Raw genomic sequence first — 17340 nt, 5'->3', positions numbered from 1 at the left:
GCTGGAAAATATAGATTGAAATAAAACTATGCAAGATTGAAGTACTTCATAATAGACTTCCATTGTGCCATATAGACAGCATGTCAGATGATTAAAATACAGTGTAACATTTGACACTAAATTACATATTCTAACTTACATTTCCTGGTTTAGATTCATGTGCCTCAGTAGAGATTCATCAATCTGACTAATTAAGGAAACACGTCATTGCTTGTCCTGTTCACACAGGTCCCAATCCCTGTAGAGGACACCTCACTGTTTTGGCTCTCTAATTATTGTAAATCACAGTGCAAAAAGCCCAAACAAAGTCCTTGGGCAGATGTAAGTTCAATGAACAATGAGCATCATCTATTTGCCATTGACTGCAAATTCTGGGCCATTATTTGCTCTTTCTTCCTCTTCATAATAATTTTGCTGTCCATTGCTTTATTTCTGTTGTCTATCAAATGCTTCTCTTTTACAACTCTTCCATCACTGTTTCTAATTCCTAATCTTTCCATCCAATTATTTTATTTTGGTTCTATGTCTTGATTTCCCCATCTGAATAATTTTTTTTACATAACAGACGCTAGGATGGCAACTAAGTGATTATGTAAATTAAGAATGAGGACATGATTTTTTTTCTGTGGACAGGCTCACAAATATTTCTTTCGTTGCAATCGTTATAGAATTTATGCTTTACTGTCTTGAGACTTTGCTAGAAAATTGACTTGTAGATGCATTTGGTGGAATGTAAGACTCCCAAATTCACACTGCTCCTAGACATAGAAGAATAAGGGCAGCAGATGCATGGGAACACCACCACCTGCAAGTTCCCCTCCAAGTCACACACCATCCTGATTTGGAACTATATCGCCGTTCCTTCACTGTCGGTGGGTCAAAATCCTGGAACTCCTTTCCTAACAGCACTGTGGGTGCATCTACCCTCACATGGAATGCAGTGGTTCAAGAAGGCGGCTCACTACCACCTTCTCAAGGGCAATTAGGATTGGGCAATAAATGCTGGCCTGGCCAAAAATGCCCACATTCCCATAAGTGAATGAAAAAAAATGTGCGCTTAAATATAAGCGGAGGATAAAATGGAATCCAATGAACCTGCTACAACTCTTTTTTTCCAAACAGGGCATTACATATTGTGAAAGAAGAAAAGGGGTCACAGATGAGGAAAAAAATTGACTGTTGCATGAAATTTTAATAAACTAAATCTTCAGGAATTTTAGAATAAATCTCTTCATCCCAAGTTTTAGATATCGGTCACATTGTGCTCCAAAATGTCACTTGATGGTACAGTTTGAATTGTCCCTTCAGTAAAACAGCCACTGAAGAATAAAATACCAAAACAACCCAATAAATTAGGCAACATGGAAAAAGTAAATGCATTGCATATTTTGTAAACATTTTAGATGATATAACCTGATTCCGAGAGGAGAAGCAAAGTTCACAGTCTGATATGTAAAGTAAGTACTTCCAGCATAATATATGACCTTTTTATTTATTCTTACATGGGTTGTGAGTGTCGCTGGCAAGGCCAGCATTTATTGCCTATCCATAATTGCCCTTGAGAAGGTGGTGGTGAGCTGCCTTCCTTAACCGTTGCTGTCCATGTGGTGTAGGTATACCCACAGTGCTGTTAGGAAGGGAGTTCCAGTGAAGGAACGGTGATATAATTCCAAGTCAGGATGGTGTGTGGTTTGTAAGGGATCATGTATGTGGTGGTGTTCCCATGCATCTTGCCCTTCTGGTGGTAGAGTTCTCAGGTTTGGAAGATGCTGTCGAAGGAGGCTTGGCAAGTTGCTGCAGTGCATCTTGTATATGGTACCTGTTGCTGCCACTGTGCGCCAGTGGTGGGGGGAATGAATGTTTAATGTGGTAAACGGAGTGCTGATCAAGCGGGCTGCTTTGTCTTGGATGATGTCGAGCTTCTTGAGTGTTTTTGGAGCTGCACCCATCCAGGGAGAGCATTCCATCGTACTCCTGACTTGTGCCTTGTAAATGGTGGACAGGCTTTGGGGAGTCAGGAGGTAAGTTACTCACTGCAGAATTCCCAGCCTCTGACCTGCTTTTGTAGCCACAGTATTTATGTGGCTGGTCCAGTTAAGTTTCTGGTCAATGTTGACCCACAGGATGTTGAAGGTGGGGGATTCAGCAATGGTAATGCCATTGAGTGTCAAGAGGAGATGGTTAGATTCACTGTTCTTGGAGATCGGCATTGCCTGACATTTGTATGGTGTGAATAAGTAGCACAAAGTCCAGTTTGATGGAGTCCTGCTTCTACACAGTGCTTAAGTCGGGAATTTGGTGAGTGTGGGAACTTAAAGGGTTTTAAAGGTTTATCTCATTCTAAAACTTAGTCAAGTTTTGCATTTAGCATTCAACTTTAATTTAACCTTAACCTGTAGTTTCTTTCAGTGTTAGTGATAGATAAGCTGCCTGCCATAGCAGCTGCAGATTTAATTAGGTGACTAGTTAGGACTGCTTAACTGGTCAGTAGGGGCTGAGTCAGGAATTTTTGCCAGTATAAATACAGGAGGGTTCTGTTAACACACAAATTAAGCAGTACAAAGTCCTGCTTTAACAGAGTGCTTAAGTTGGGAATTTGGTGAGTGAGGGAAGTCAGCATAGTGAAGGAAGAGGTGCTGTTCTAGACTTTTACAGAAAAAGGAGTGATCTGAAAGAAGGAGCGGGACACAGTGAGACCTGAGAGCTGAAGTCCACAGCCATTAATTAGGCAAACAGGTAGATGATTGGTTGGCAAGTTTTTTTTATTTTCTTTAAACTGGGGCAGTACTTTGAACTAGTACCAGGGAGTTATAAGTACTGTATTAAATTTATAGCATAACTAGTTAAACTACTTAATATAACTATAAATTAACATTGAATTATATTTCTAAACTTGAAACCCTAATTAGTTAAACAAAATACAATACAGTTGGCAGGGCAGGGGATGTGTTGCAGCTATAGCATGTGGAACTGGTGGACACCAGTGTGATCTACTGCAACCACATCAGCAGTAAGTGTCTGCAGCTCGAGGAACTTCAGCTCAGAGTTAATGAGCTGGAGTCTGAGTTTCAGACACTGCAGAGCATCAGGGAAGAAGTTCTCTGGACACTTTGTTCCAGGAGGCACTTAACTCCTTCAGTCAAGTACTTCAGATTTGGTCCGTGGACAGGGACAGGAGGTTGTGACTACGAGTGAGGCAGGTATGGAGATCCAGAAGGTCGCACTTGAGGAACGTCAGCTCTTGCACTTGTCTATCAGGTTTGATGTTCTTGCAGTGTGGATGAGAGCAGGGGCTGCTGGGAGGATGAGGAAACTGACCACAGCATCATGGTACAGGGGGCTATTCAAGTGAGGAGAGTAAAAAGGAATGTAGTAATAGGGGACAGTATAGTTAGGGGGGATAGATACAGTTCTCTGCAGCTGAGAGCATAAGTCTCGAAGGCTGTGTTGCCTGCCCAGTGCCAGGGTTATGGACATCTCCTCAGAGCTGGAGAGGGACTTGGGGTGGGAGGAGAACGATCCAGTTGTCGTGGTCCACGTAGGTAGGACAAAAAGGAGCTTCTGCTAAGGGACTATGAGTACCTGGGGGCTAAAAAGCAGAACCACAAAAGTAATAATCTCTGGATTACTACCTGAACCCTGAGCAAATTGGCATAGGGTAAATAAGATCAGAGAGTTGAATGCATGATTCAAAGACTGGTGTGAGAGAAATGGGTTTTGATTCATGGGGCACTGGCAGCAATACTGGTGAAAGAGGGAGCTGTACCGTTGGGATAGGCTTCACTTGAACTGCGGTGGGACCAGTGTCCCGGTGAATCATATAACTAGGGCTGTAGAGAGGGTTTTAAACTAAATACTGGGGGGAGGGATCACGGGAGGGAGAAAGTTAACTAGAAAGGACAAAGCAATAGTGCAGGGTAGCGATACGGGTAATGTTAACCAGAATGTGACAGTAAGGGATAGAGCATACAAACATAAGAGTGCACCAGCAAATAAGATCAGAGTATAGAAAAATGGTAAAAAGACAGAATTAAAGTCTCTTTACATGAGTGCATGCAGCATTCATAACAAAATGGATGTATCAATTAGAAATAAATGGGTATGATATGATGGCCATTACAGAGATGTGGTTGTAGAGTGACCAAGGCTGGGAACTGAATATTTAAGGGTATTTGACATTTCAGAAGTTTAGGAAGAAAGGAAAAGGAAGTGGGCTAGCTCACAGGATGAGATCAGTACAGTAGTGAAAAATAATATTGGCTCAGAAGATGTGTTTTCATTAAGGGTGGCACAGTGGTGCAGTGGTTAACACTGCAGCCTCACAGCTCCAGCGACCTGGGTTCAGTTCTGGGTACTGCCTGTGCGGAGTTTGCAAGTTCTCCCTGTGACTGTGTGGGTTTCTGCTGGGTGCTCCAGTTTCCTCCCACAGCAGGTTGATAGGTAAATTGGCCATTGTAAATTGCCCCTAGTGTAGGTAGGTGGTAGGAGAACAGTGGGGATGTGGTAGGGAATATGGGATTAATGTAGGATTAGTATAAATGGGTGGTTGTTGGTCAGCACAGACACGGTGGGCTGAAGGGCCTGTTTCAGTGCTGTATCTCTTTAAAAAAAAAAGATCAAGATGCAGAATTAGTTTGGGTGGAGATAAGAAATAGCAAGGAAAAGAAGTCACTGGTGGAAGTAGTTTGGAGCCACACATAGGACAGAGTATAGATGAAATAATGGGGCCTTGTAAGAAAAGTACAGGAATAATCTTGGGAGATGTTAATCTTCACATCAACTGGACAAATCAAATTGGAAAAGGTAGCCTTGAGGATGAGTTCACAGGGTGTATTTGTGCCAGTTTCTTAGAAAAATACATTCTGGAACCAACCAAGGAACAGGTTATATTAGACCTGGGGCTGAATTGTATTTGTGCGCCGCACTTCACGTTGGCATGCTTTGAAGTCGGCGGTGCACCTGCTGCAGAGCCCCTGTGATATTATGCATGGGGCTCATTACCATACAGGCCACGCACAGCTTCCCCCATATTACGTGGGGGAGGAATAGGACAGCTGGTGCCGTGTTGGAAGCCGGCACAGCTGAGATTCATGTGCTGGGGCCCGATTTAAAGGGCAACCAGTATAGCAGCTATGACTGCACCCACTGAGGATCCCTGGAAGTGAGACTGCTGCAATTGAAAACATCCATCTGAAAGGAGAAAGAGGGACGTGCCAGGGTGGCACCACCCTAATCCGCTGCTCAGGGGAATGGCACCTACATGAGTGCCTCACTCAATAGTGTACACTGAGCACTCCCCACCTTTGTGGCCAGCACCCATTTTTTGACGTGTGCTGTCCTGTTGAAATGTGATTGTTAATATCTGTCTCCTTACTCCTCCAGGCGAAGAGGGCCCACAATTTGAGGGAGACATCCTGCACCAGTGGAGACCCGCCACAAATACAAAGGCTGACAGACGCCGAAGAGAAGGCCTTGCAGCTGGAACTATGACAACCACCGCACTCATTTGGACAAATTGACATTGGGGTCCAAGGTGAGCAGACATCCAATTGATATTAAAGATGAACACTGTGGAATGTCGGTTCTGTGATGCAGCACTGCTGAAATTGTGAAATGTGCTGCATCAAGACTGACAGTGTCCTCTCCCCATTGTGTCTTCCAGGTGAAAGAACAGAGCCGACCCCGGCTGTGCGGTTGACATCCCACATCTCAGAGGAAGAGCCAGACTCTGCGGAAGCAGTGTCCCAGAATACTGACGCACCTTCCACCAGTGCAGATAATGTCACCTCAGTGGGTGTCCATCCAGCTTAGAGTGTGGGTCACAATCTGGTGAGACTAAGACAGCCGTGGCCCCTGACAGTCGGAGGCCTGTGAGTGGCCAGGCCCATGCTGAGCCCCAGGCGACTGATGATCCTCTGATGTCGACAGCATATGGCATGCTGGAGCTGATGAATAAATTATGGCAACAGCAGGTGGAGATGCCACAGGTCACACACAGCCTTGAGTGGACAATAGAGAAGTCCATCCACGCCATGATTGCTGCAATGTCCCAGGCATATAAGCACCTGGCATCATCCATTGTGGTGGTGATGGCCCTCTTGATCCCATTGATTCGCGCTGACCTGCAATCCTTCACCACAGCCATGACACTCAATCAGCAGTGGCAAGGCGAGAGAGGAATCAGGGGCATGGAGAATGTCTTTGCCCCTGGTTCTTCCCAGTAGAGCAGAGAGATTCCAATAAACCCTGAGATAGAGGAGATGAGCCAGCGCATCATATCTGGGGTCACTCCAGGCGATTCCAAAGTGGACGCTGGCCCCTCTGCCCCTCCACCTGTGAGTGAAGCTCCAGGAGCCGCAACAGCAAAGGAGGGCTCTGCGATAACGAAGGACTCCTCCAGGCAGCCGGGGCCCTTCAGGCTTCGTGTGCGCTAAAACATAAGAACTAGGATCAGGAGTAGGCAATTCAACCCCTCGAGCCTGCCCCGCCATTCAATACGATCATGGCTGATCTCATCTCGGCCTCAACTCCACTTTCATACCCATTCTCCATAACCTTTCAACCCATTACTAATTAAAAATCTGTCTATCTCCTCCTTAAATTTACTCAATGTCTCAGCATCCACCACACTCTGGGGTAGTGAATTCCACAGACACATGACCCTTTGAGAGAAGTAATTTCTCCTCATCTCTGTTTTAAATCTGCTACCCCTTATCCTAAAACTATGACCTCTCGTTCTAGATTGCCCCACAAGATGAAACATCTTCACTATGTCTACTTTGTCAATCCCCTTAATCATCTTATATACCTCAATTAGATCTCCTCTCATTCTTCTAAACTCTAGAGAGTAAAGGCCTAAACTGCTCAATCTCTCTTCATAAGACAAACCCCTCATCCCTGGAATCAATCTAGTGAACCAGAAAAAGGCCCATTTATCCTGTTTTCTGTTGGTTAGCCAATCCTCTATCCAAGCTAATAAATTGCCCTTAGCCCCATGTGATCTTACCTTATCAAATGCCTTCTGGAAGTCCAGATATACTACATCTACAGGATCCCCATTATCCACTTTGCTTGTCACAGCTTCAAAGAACTCTAGCAAATTAGTCAAACATGATTTACCCTTCATAAAACCATGCTGAATCTGATGGATTGCATTTTGACTTTCTAAATGTCCTGTTATTACTTCCTTAATAATGGATTCTAACAATTTCCCAACGGCAGATATTAAACTAACTGGTCTATAGTTTCCTACTTTCTGCCTCCCTCCCTTTTTGAATAAGGGCGTTATATTAGCTTTTTTCCAATCTACTGGAACCTTTCCCACATCCAGGGAATTTTGGAATATTATAACCAATGGATCCACTATCTCCGCTGCCACTTCCTTTTAGACCCTAGGATGTAGACCATCAGGCCCTGGGGACTTGTTTGCCTTCAATCCTAATAGTTTGCTCAGTACTTTTTCCCTAGTGATGATGATTGTTCTAAGTTCCTCCCTTTCTATAACCTCTGCATTACCTGTTACTATTGGGATGGTACTAGTGTCCTCCACCGTGAAAACTGAGGGAAAATACTGATTTAGTGTCTCCGCCATTTCTGTGTACCTTTTTATTAACTCCCCAGTCTCATCCTCCAAGGGACCAACATTCACTTTAGCTACTCGCTTACCTTTTAAATACTTATAGAAGCTTTTGCTATCCGTTTTCATATTTTGTGCTAGTTTTCTTTCATAATTTAGCTTTGCTCTTTTTATTACCTTTTTAGTAACCCTTTTGTTGATCTTTAAAAGTTCCCCAATCTTCCAGCCTGCCACTGGCCTTTGCAATATGGTATGCCTTATTTTTTTGTCTTTATGTTATCCTTAACTTCCTTGCTGGATGTTTTTTACCCCTCTTAAAATTTTTCTTCCTCTCTGGAATATATTTTAATTGGAAGGAATTGAATATCTGCTTAAACAACTGCCACTGCTCATCAACTGTCTTACCTTTTAGTCTTCCTGCCCAGTCCACCAGGGCCAAATCTGTCCTCATGCCTATGTAATTATCTTTGTTTAACTCCAGAATGCTAGTGTGGGTTTCTTGCCCTCAAACTGAATTTGAAATTCTAGCATGCTATGATCACTCTTCCCTAGAGGATCCTTAACTATGAGATCATTAATTAATCCCTGCTCATTACACAACACCACATCTAGAATAGCCTGCTCTCTTGTTGGTTCCACAATATATTGCTCCAAAAACAATCTCTGATACATTCAATGAACTCTCCCTCGAGGCTACCCTTGCCAATTTGATTATTCCAGTCTATATGCATATTAAAATCACCCATGATTATTGCCGTACCTTTCTTACAAGCCCCTAGTATTTCCTGGTTTATACTGTGCCCCACTGTGGAACTACTGTTTGGGGACTGATAGGTTACTTCCATCAGGGACTTCTTTCCCTTGCTATTTCTTATTTCTACCTAGACTGATTCTATGTCTTGATCTCCAGTGCCTATACCATTTCTCACTACAGCACTGATCTCTCCCTTTACTAACAAAGCTACACCTCCTCCTTTTCCTTCCTGCCTATCCTTCCGAAATACTGAGTACCCTTGGATATCAAATTCCCAAAACTGGTTTCCCTGCAACCACGTCTCAGTAATCGCCACTAAATCATACCCATTTGTCTCTATTTGCGCTATTAACTCATTTATGAATGCTTCGTGCATCCAGATACAAAGCCTTTAAGTGTGTTCTGTTATCAAATTTCCCTACTCTTGTATGATTCTTTGGTGCAATATGACATTCACACATTCTGTCCCTACCTTTTATTTTCTGGTAACAATCAGCCTCATCACTAACCTGCACTCCTACCCTTTCCTTTAACTTTGACTTCCTAATTTTCCATGCAACTGAACCATTCCCCCACTATTTAGTTTAAAGCCCTTTATGCAGCCCTAGTTATGTGATTCGCCAGGACTCTTGTCCCAGCATGATTCAGGTGGAGCCCGTCCCATCGGAACAGCTCCCTCCTTCCCCAGTACTGGTGCAAATGTCCCACAAATTCAAACCCATTTCTCCCACACCAATCTTTGAGCCATGCATTTACCTCTTTAATCTTATTGACCCTGTGCCAATTAGCTCGTGGTTCAGGGAGTAATCCGGAGATTATTACCTTTTTGGTTCTGCTTTTTAATTTAGCCCCGAGCTGTTCATATTCCCTCAGCAGAACCTCTATCCTCATTCTACCTATATCGTTGGTACCTACGTTGACCACGACAACTGGATCTTTCCCCTCCCACTCCAAGTTCCTCTGCAGCCCAGATGAGATATCCTGAATGCTGCCATCAGGTAGGCAACAGAGCCTTCGAGACTCTTGATCCTGGCCACAGAGAACTTACTATACTATCCCCGATTACGACTACATTTCTCTTTTCTCCCCCCACTTGAATGGCTCCCTGTACCATGGTGCTATGGTCAATTTGCTCATCCTCCTTACAGTCCCTGCTCTCATCCACACAGGGAGCAAGAATCTTGAACCTGTTGGACAAGGACAAGGGCTGAGGCTCCTGCAACACTACCTCCTGGATCCTCTACCTGCTTCATTCATAGTCACACCCTCCTGTCCCTGACCATTGGCCGAATTCAAGGTAGTTAATCTGAGGGGTGTGACTGTCTCTTGAAACACAGCGTCCAGGTAACTCTCCCCCTCCCTGATGTGTCACAGTGTCAGAAGCTCAGACTCCAGCTCATCAACTCTGAGCCGGAGTTCCTCGAGCAGCCAACACTTGCTACAGATGTGGTCACTAGGAACCACAATGGGGTCCACCAGCTCCCACATCATGCAGGTAGAACACATCGCCTGGCCCTGCATCTCTATTTTATTTAATTAGATTTTAATTTGTTTTTAAAATTCTGACTGGTATTTAGATTTTTAATCCGCTTTAGTTTTTAGTTTATATACTAATAAATCGATTAAGTCTTACTCTATCACCAAAGTCATCCACAGCCAAAGGGCAATCTGATCAGCAGCCTTCCTCCAGTCAGGCTGCTAGTGCAGAGGTTGCACCAAGAAGGGACACTTGCAAGCGTTTAGAAAGAACACACTGACAAAATGGGAATGCTCGGGTGTCACAGCAATGGAAATACGTCTTTCACTAAATGTTCTTCAACATGTGTGTCCTTTTTTCTGTGTGAATGATGTGTGCCAGCATATAGCGCCAATGTCACATCCCTTTGCACCGTTGGCCCTTCAGGAAAGCTAATGTAAGCCATAAAATCATTGCCATGCCACCATTACTCATGAGCGTCTCCACGCATGCAGTGACATGGACATTGGTTCACTCAGCTGCTGCCTCTAATGGTTTACACAGAGATGCTGCAGATGTGGACTGATGCACAGCAGGTGAGCGAGGGTGTTGTGTGGCTTGCAGAGCTCATGTCGGTTTCTATGGAGCAGAGAGCCTTTGTTTGATAAGCCACTGCCGTACATCCCTAGCTCACTGCTAGCCCTGCGTGCAGAGCCTGGGTGCCATCTGCCCTCCCATGCGTCTTTCCTGTTGTAGGTCCTCAGCATCCTCATAGTCTGAGGAGGAATCCTGTTGACATATCTCCATATCATGCCAGGCCTGCCCCCTATTGGGTACGTAGTTGTGCAGAGCATAGCAAGCAGAAAAGAAAGGAGCTGGCCTTTTCAGCCCATAGTACAGGGCAGCACCCTATCTATCCAAGCATTCGGAGCGTGTTTTGAGCATGCAGATCGCCTGCTCAATGGCGGCTCTTGTAGCTCAGTGGCTGGCATTGTATCTCTCCTATGCAGGAGAGGTGGGGTCTCTCACTGGTGTCAGGAACCATGTCCACAAAGGATAGCCCTTGTCTCCAAGAAGCCACCCCTCCATCTGAGCCAGTTCAGTGAACAGCAGTGGCAGCTGGGACTGTCGCAGGACCCAGTTGTTATGGCAGCTTCCTGAGAAGCGGGCACAGATTTGCATGAAGCGTCTCTGGTGATTACATACCAGCTGCATCTAGATTGAGAGGAATCCTTTAATGATAACGTCTGCAGGTGGTAGCCTGGCGGGAGACCTGATGGCCACATGGGTGCAGTCTATGAACCCGAAAACCTTTGGTTATCCAGCAATGGTGCCGAAACTGATGGCCCTCTGGGCCTGGCTGTGAGGGCCCATCCTGAAGTGGACATACTCACTGGCCCTCCAGTTCAGGGCATCGGTGACCTACCTAATGAAGCGGTGCACTGCTGACTGTGTGACCCCACAAAGGTCTCCAGTGGGCCCCTGAAATGCTGCATAGGTATCAAGCTTAAGAGCCACTGCCACTGTAAGGACCGCAGGCATAGGATGTCCACCGAAGCCCATGGGCTGCAGGTCATCATTGAGCAGGGCACAGAGACATGTCACCACCCTCTCTACATGCACAATCGCCTCTGACACTGGCGCTCTGACATCCGCTGGCATGTCATGTGGGGCCTGGAGATGTGTGGCGATTTGTAATGGCGAGCTCCCCACGGGGGCTGCCGCTCACGAGCGGGGCGGCACAGTGGCGCAGTGGTTAGCACTGCAGCCTCACAGCTCCAACGACCCGGGTTCAATTCCGGGTACTGCCTGTGTGGAGTTTGCAAGTTCTCCCTGTGTCTGCGTGGGTTTTCTCCGGGTGCTCCGGTTTCCTCCCACAAGCCAAAAGACTTGCAGGTTGGTAGGTAAAATGGTCGTTATAAATTGCCCCTAGTATAGGTAGGTGGTAGGGAAATATAGGGACGGGTGGGGATGTGGTAGGAATATGGGATTAGTGTAGGATTAGTATAAATGGGTGGTTGATGGTCGGCACAGACTCGGTGGGCCGAAGGGCCTGTTTCAGTGCTGTATCTCTAAACTAAAACCTCTATGTGGACTGCATCTGCTTGTTGATTTTACCTCCGGCGCATATGGATCCTCAGGAGGAGTGGATCACACAAACTAGGATGAGACAAACCCATTTCCATGTGAGAAATACATTTTTTTCCTTCACTTAATTGAAGGCTCCTAACAGGGCAGGCATTGCTGTAGGGTAGTTCAGCTGATTTCATGGATCAACTATGTGGCGTGGCATGGCATCGCCCATCTTTGCTCTTATTAAGAGTGGCACAGCATGACCACATGAAGATTCTACCAGCTGGATGTGGAAAGGATGTTTTCCCTTGTGGGAGAATCTAGAACTAGGGGTCACTGTTTAAAAATAAGGGGTTGCCCATTTAAGACAAAGATGAGGAGAATTCCTTTCTCTCAGAGGGTTGTGAGTCTCAGGAATTCTCTTCCTCCAATGGCAGTGGAAGCAGAGTCTTTGAATATTTTTAAGAGGTAGATAGATTCTTGATAAGCAAGGGGGTGGAAGGTTATTGGGGATAGCTGGAAATGTGGAGTAACCAGTTCAGCCATGAACATATTGAATGGCGGAGCAGGCTCGAAGAGCCGAGTGGCCTACTCCTGCTCCTAATTCGTATTTTTGTATGCATCGATTGCCCTAACCAGTCCATTGACCTTTACACTCCTGTCGGTTCTGGCACCCTCCCCACACAAAGTGTGACTAAAGTGCCATTGCTCCTTCAAACGCACAAACGTACAATGGCGTAGAGCGGACACCATTCACGGAGGGAGGGTACGCAATACCTCCCTTCATGCCTACAGAGCTTTGCCTCCAGCAGTCCCACCCCCCTCCCACCTCCCTTCAAGTGTGCAGAGCTTTGCCCCCTGTAATCTCCCCCACCTCCCTTCAATGATGCAGAACTTTGTCTCTGTAATCCCTCCCACCTTGCTTCAATTATGCAGAGCTTTGCCCCCTGTAATCCGCCTCCCTTCCAGTATGCAGAGTTCAGACCCCTGTATATCTGGACACCTTCATTGTCAAGTACTCCTGCTTCTGATGTCCCGTCAGCTTTTATGGTCGTGAACAGGACGGCACATGACGGCTGCCTGTTCAACGCAAAATGTGGAAGTGTGAAGCTAGAGGCGACAGGATGCATAATCAGGAGAGGTAAGTAGCGCTTTACATATGGTAATCGGGGTGTCACTGCCGTGGGGCGGGGGGCGCTTCTTGGCATCATGAGTCGAGGCGGGCCTCTCCCACAAGCATTTACTGGCACCTCACCATGACCCACGGCGTCGAGGGGCCGGTAAAATCAATGCATAATGAGGCATGATTAATTAATTACCTCATAGTAAAGGATCCTCTAGGCAAGGGTGATCAAATCATGATAGAATTTCACATTCAGTTTGAGGGGGAGAAACTTTGGTCTGAAACCTGTGTCTTAAACTAAAATAAAGGCAATTACAAAGCTATGAAGACAGAGTTGGCTACAGTGGACTGGGAAAATAGCCTAAAAGGTGACACAGTAGGTAAGCAGTGGCAGACATTTAATGAGCTATTTCATAACTCTCAAACCAGATATATACCGCTGAGAAAGATTCTATGAGAAGGATGCACCATCTGTGGCTAACTAAGGAAGTTAAGCATGGTGCTAAATTGAAAGAAAAGATGTACGATGCTGTGAAGATTAGCTGTATGCCAGAAGATTGGGAAAATTTTAGAAACAAGTCAAGGATAATGAAAAAAAATTAAAGAGGGAGAAATTAGAATATGAGAATAAACTAGCAAGAAAATATAAAAACAGAATTTCTACAAGTATATAAAAAGAGAGTAGATAAAGTACATTTTGGTCCCTTAGAGGACGAGACTGGGGAATTAATAATGAGAAACAAGGAAATGGCATAGACTTTGAGCAAGTATTTTGTATCTGTCTTCACAGAAGTAGACACAAAAAATCCCAAGAATAGTAGAAACTCAAGGGGCAAAAGGAAGGAAGGAACTTGAAACAATCGCTATCACTAGAGGAAAAAGTACTAGGAAATGGAATGGAACTAAGGACTGACAAGCCCCCTAGAACTGATGGCCTGCATCCTAGAGTCCTAAAGGAAGTGGCTGCAGAGATAGTGGATGCATTGGTTATAATCTTTCAAAATTCCTTAGATTCTGGAAAAGTCTCAGCAGATTGGAAAACTGCAAATGTAACACCTCTATTCAAGAAAGGAAAGTAACAGAAAGCAGGAAACTATAGGCCAGTTATTCTTACATCTGTTATTGGGAAAATGCTGGATCCATTATTAAGTAGTAGCAGGACATTTAGAAAATTATAACACAATCAAGCAGAATCAACATGGTGACAAATTTTTTAGAGTTCTTTCAGGATATATAATAAATGGATAAAGTGGAACCAGTAGATGCAGTATACTTGGATTTCCAAAAGGCATTCGATAAGGTGCCACATAAAAGGTTACTACTGCATAAGAGCTCATGGAGTTGGGGTAATATATTAGCATGGATAGGGGATTGGCTAACTTAGGAGTCGGGATAAATGGATCATTTTCAGGTTGGCAAATTGTAACTAGTGTGGTGTGTTATGACCAGGTGAGAAAGGTGTCTAGGGGTCCCTCTCAGTCTTTACCTGGTCTTACTGTAACAGGGTTTAATTTTAAACACACCGTGTTTTCAGCTCCCCCTTGGTGAATCCTTGTTCACCGCCTTCCAATTATAAGACAAATAAACCAACAGAAACAGGTTTTCTTAGGTTTAAAGAAGAAAAGTTGAAATTTATTAAACTTGAACTTAAACTCTAATTTGGTTGATGCCGACGGATACACGATGCACCCATGCTAGCATGCATACGCGATACACACGTGCAAATAGAGGCAGAAAAGAGCAGAAGATAAATAAAGTGGAAGAGTTTGAGGCAATATCTGAAGAGTTTTTGTTACGGTTCTTCAAGCTCACCATAGAGTCTTTGATTCTAGGAAGATCTTGCTTTTCGTTGAGGCCCAGTATTCTTCTTAAAGCTTGTTCGCTGTAGGAGACTTTTCTCTCTTGGGGTTTATTTGTCTTCAGTCGATTCAGAGGCTTGTGAGAAAGAGATGGGAGCAGACAGGAGAGATCGTCTCAGTCAAGAAGCAAACAGACACTCTGAGTTCAAACTCTCCGTGGCTAGTTCAAATAACCCTGGAGCAGCCAGTTAGTCACATGACAAGTTGGTCTAATCAGTCCGAGATTGTATCACTATAGCAGTCTCTGGAATACTCCTCTTACACACAATACCTGGTGATCAAGGTCCATTGTGGGTTGAATGTGTCAGGGGATGGTTCTTTGTCTTTCCAATCACCGTCTGTTAATATGCAAATATAATTTTACAGCCAAGGCTAATCTGTTTAACAAATCCTTTTGTCATTCCAGTAACAGTTTAAAATCAATGTCCATGACAAAATTAATGTGCCTCATTCTTTGCAGGTGAGGGCCTGGCATGACAGGTGCCACAGGGATTAGTGCTGGGGCCTCAAATATTTACGATCTATATTAATGACTTGGATGAAGGAACCAAGTGTCTTGTAGCCAAATTTGCTGATGATACAAAGATAGGTAGGAAAGCAAGTTGTGAGGAGGACACATAGAGTCTGCAAAGGCATATAGATAGGTGAAGTGATTGGGTAAAAATTTGACAGATGGAGTATAATGTGGGAAAATATGAGGTTGTCCACTTTGGCAGTAAGAATAGAAAAGCAAAATGTTATTTGAATGTATTGGAGGCAGTTCAGAGAAGGCTCACTAGGTTGATTCCTGGGATGAGGGGTTGTTTTATGAGGAAAGGTTGAGCAGGCTGGGCCTACACTCATTAGAGTTTAGAAGAATGAGAGGTGATCTTATTGAAACATATAAGATTCTGAGAGGGCCTGACTGGGTAGCTGCTGAGAGGATGTTTCCCCTCATGGGGCACTGTTTCAAAATAAGGCATCTCCCATTTAAGACAGAAATGCGGAGGAATTTTTTCTGTCAGAGGATTGTTAATGTTTGGAATTCTCTACCCTAAGGAGCAAAGGAGTCTAGGCCATTGAATATGTTCAAGGATAAGCTGAGCTAGACATATTTTTGATCTACAAGGGAATAAAGGGTTTTGGGGGGAAGGCAGGAAAATGGAGTTAAGGCCACAATCAGATCAGCCATGATCTTATTGAACGGCAGAGTAAGCTCGAGGGGTTTATTTTCTTATGAATGTTACTTGCCATTGCTCCTCACACAGATAATGTCAAAAAATGAAATTAAATATTTCTCTTCTGCAGATCTGAATTCTAACTCTACCATCTAATTGGAGACCAAACATTTTGGATCTCCCCTTGCATCACAGAGCTGCTCTACTTATATAGCTTATGGGCTAAGCCATGCAGCAACACGACAGAGAAACCTGTAAATCAGCACCAGCAACATCAAGTCAGTTTTCTAACTTAAGCCCACCTGAATCACCTGTTCCAGCCAGAAACTTTCACACTTTATCAGTTGCTCACCAAAATCTGTCTGTACTTTCATATATTTGAAAAAATTCCCCAGTTTTACCCAACTCATAATACTCAAATTAATCACTACAAAAATGTGATTTTAATTGTCAGTATTAAACAAAATGAATATGTAACAATTATTTTACCAGTCTACCACAGTACTCAGTTGTGTGCTCTTCTTTCAAACCATGTGCATCTAGCTTCCTATTAATGGCAATGAAAAAGAAAGGATTGATATTTTCTCCTCCTATTGATTTTCGAGTCAGTAGCAGGTGCAAGTCTACAAGGATGTGAAATACTCAATTAGCTAATCTGTAAAATGTGAACATCAAGCACGACTTCACAGCTCCCATTTTAAAGCATTCTGATAACTTCGAGTGAACACTATTTCATTCATGAGAAAACAGGTGCATATTTGTTACTATACCTTAGCATATTTGTCAGCCATGGCTCAGTTGCTGGCATTTGTGCCTGTGGGTCACAAGGTTCTGGTTCAAATACCCACTCCAAGCCTTAAGCTGAAACTCCAGTGCTCAGTACTGTACTGGGGTGCTGCCATCCGTCAAATGAGATGTGAAACCAAGGCATTGTCTGGCCTCTCCGGTGGATGCGGAAAAATCCCACGGCACTATTTTGAAGAAGATCAGGGCAGTTATCATCGGTGACCTGGCCAATATTTATCTCTCAATCAACATCACAAAAATAGATCATCTGTTGTTTGTGGAAGCGAGCTGTGTGCAAATTGTCTACCGTATTTCCCACATTACAACAGTGGCAACACTTCAAAAAGCATTCCATTGGCTGTACAGCACTCTGGGATGTCCAGTGGTCATGAAAGGTGCTGTATAAATGCAAATCTTTTGTTTTTCCTTTTTAAATAGAAATTGCATTGATTCATGATTTTAATTGAATCATTCAAGAACTAAAGTCAAAGTATATAGGCAGTGACCAAAAGTAAACCTGAAGAATTACATTTAGACAGTCAATGTCTTGCTGAAG

At 44.1% G+C, this 17340-nt stretch overlaps 1 long non-coding RNA gene across 1 annotated transcript in view; it reads left to right on the top strand.

Annotated features, from left to right (window-relative positions):
• Positions 1–16394, top strand: part of LOC137375590 (uncharacterized) — an 82757-nt gene extending 66363 nt beyond the window's left edge. Inside the window, exons 2-4 of the long non-coding RNA XR_010976031.1 lie at positions 5383–5533; positions 5663–5790; positions 16129–16394. This is a non-coding gene — a long non-coding RNA (uncharacterized lncRNA). The remainder of the gene's footprint in view (positions 1–5382; positions 5534–5662; positions 5791–16128) is intronic.
• The last annotated feature ends 946 nt before the right edge of the window (positions 16395–17340 follow it).

This window comes from Heterodontus francisci, chromosome 12 (genome assembly GCF_036365525.1).
Source record: "Heterodontus francisci isolate sHetFra1 chromosome 12, sHetFra1.hap1, whole genome shotgun sequence".
In the NCBI taxonomy this organism is placed as follows: Eukaryota; Metazoa; Chordata; class Chondrichthyes; order Heterodontiformes; family Heterodontidae; genus Heterodontus; species Heterodontus francisci.
The sequence above is the reverse complement of the archived record's forward strand: the minus strand, read 5'-3'. Positions and strand labels throughout refer to the sequence as shown.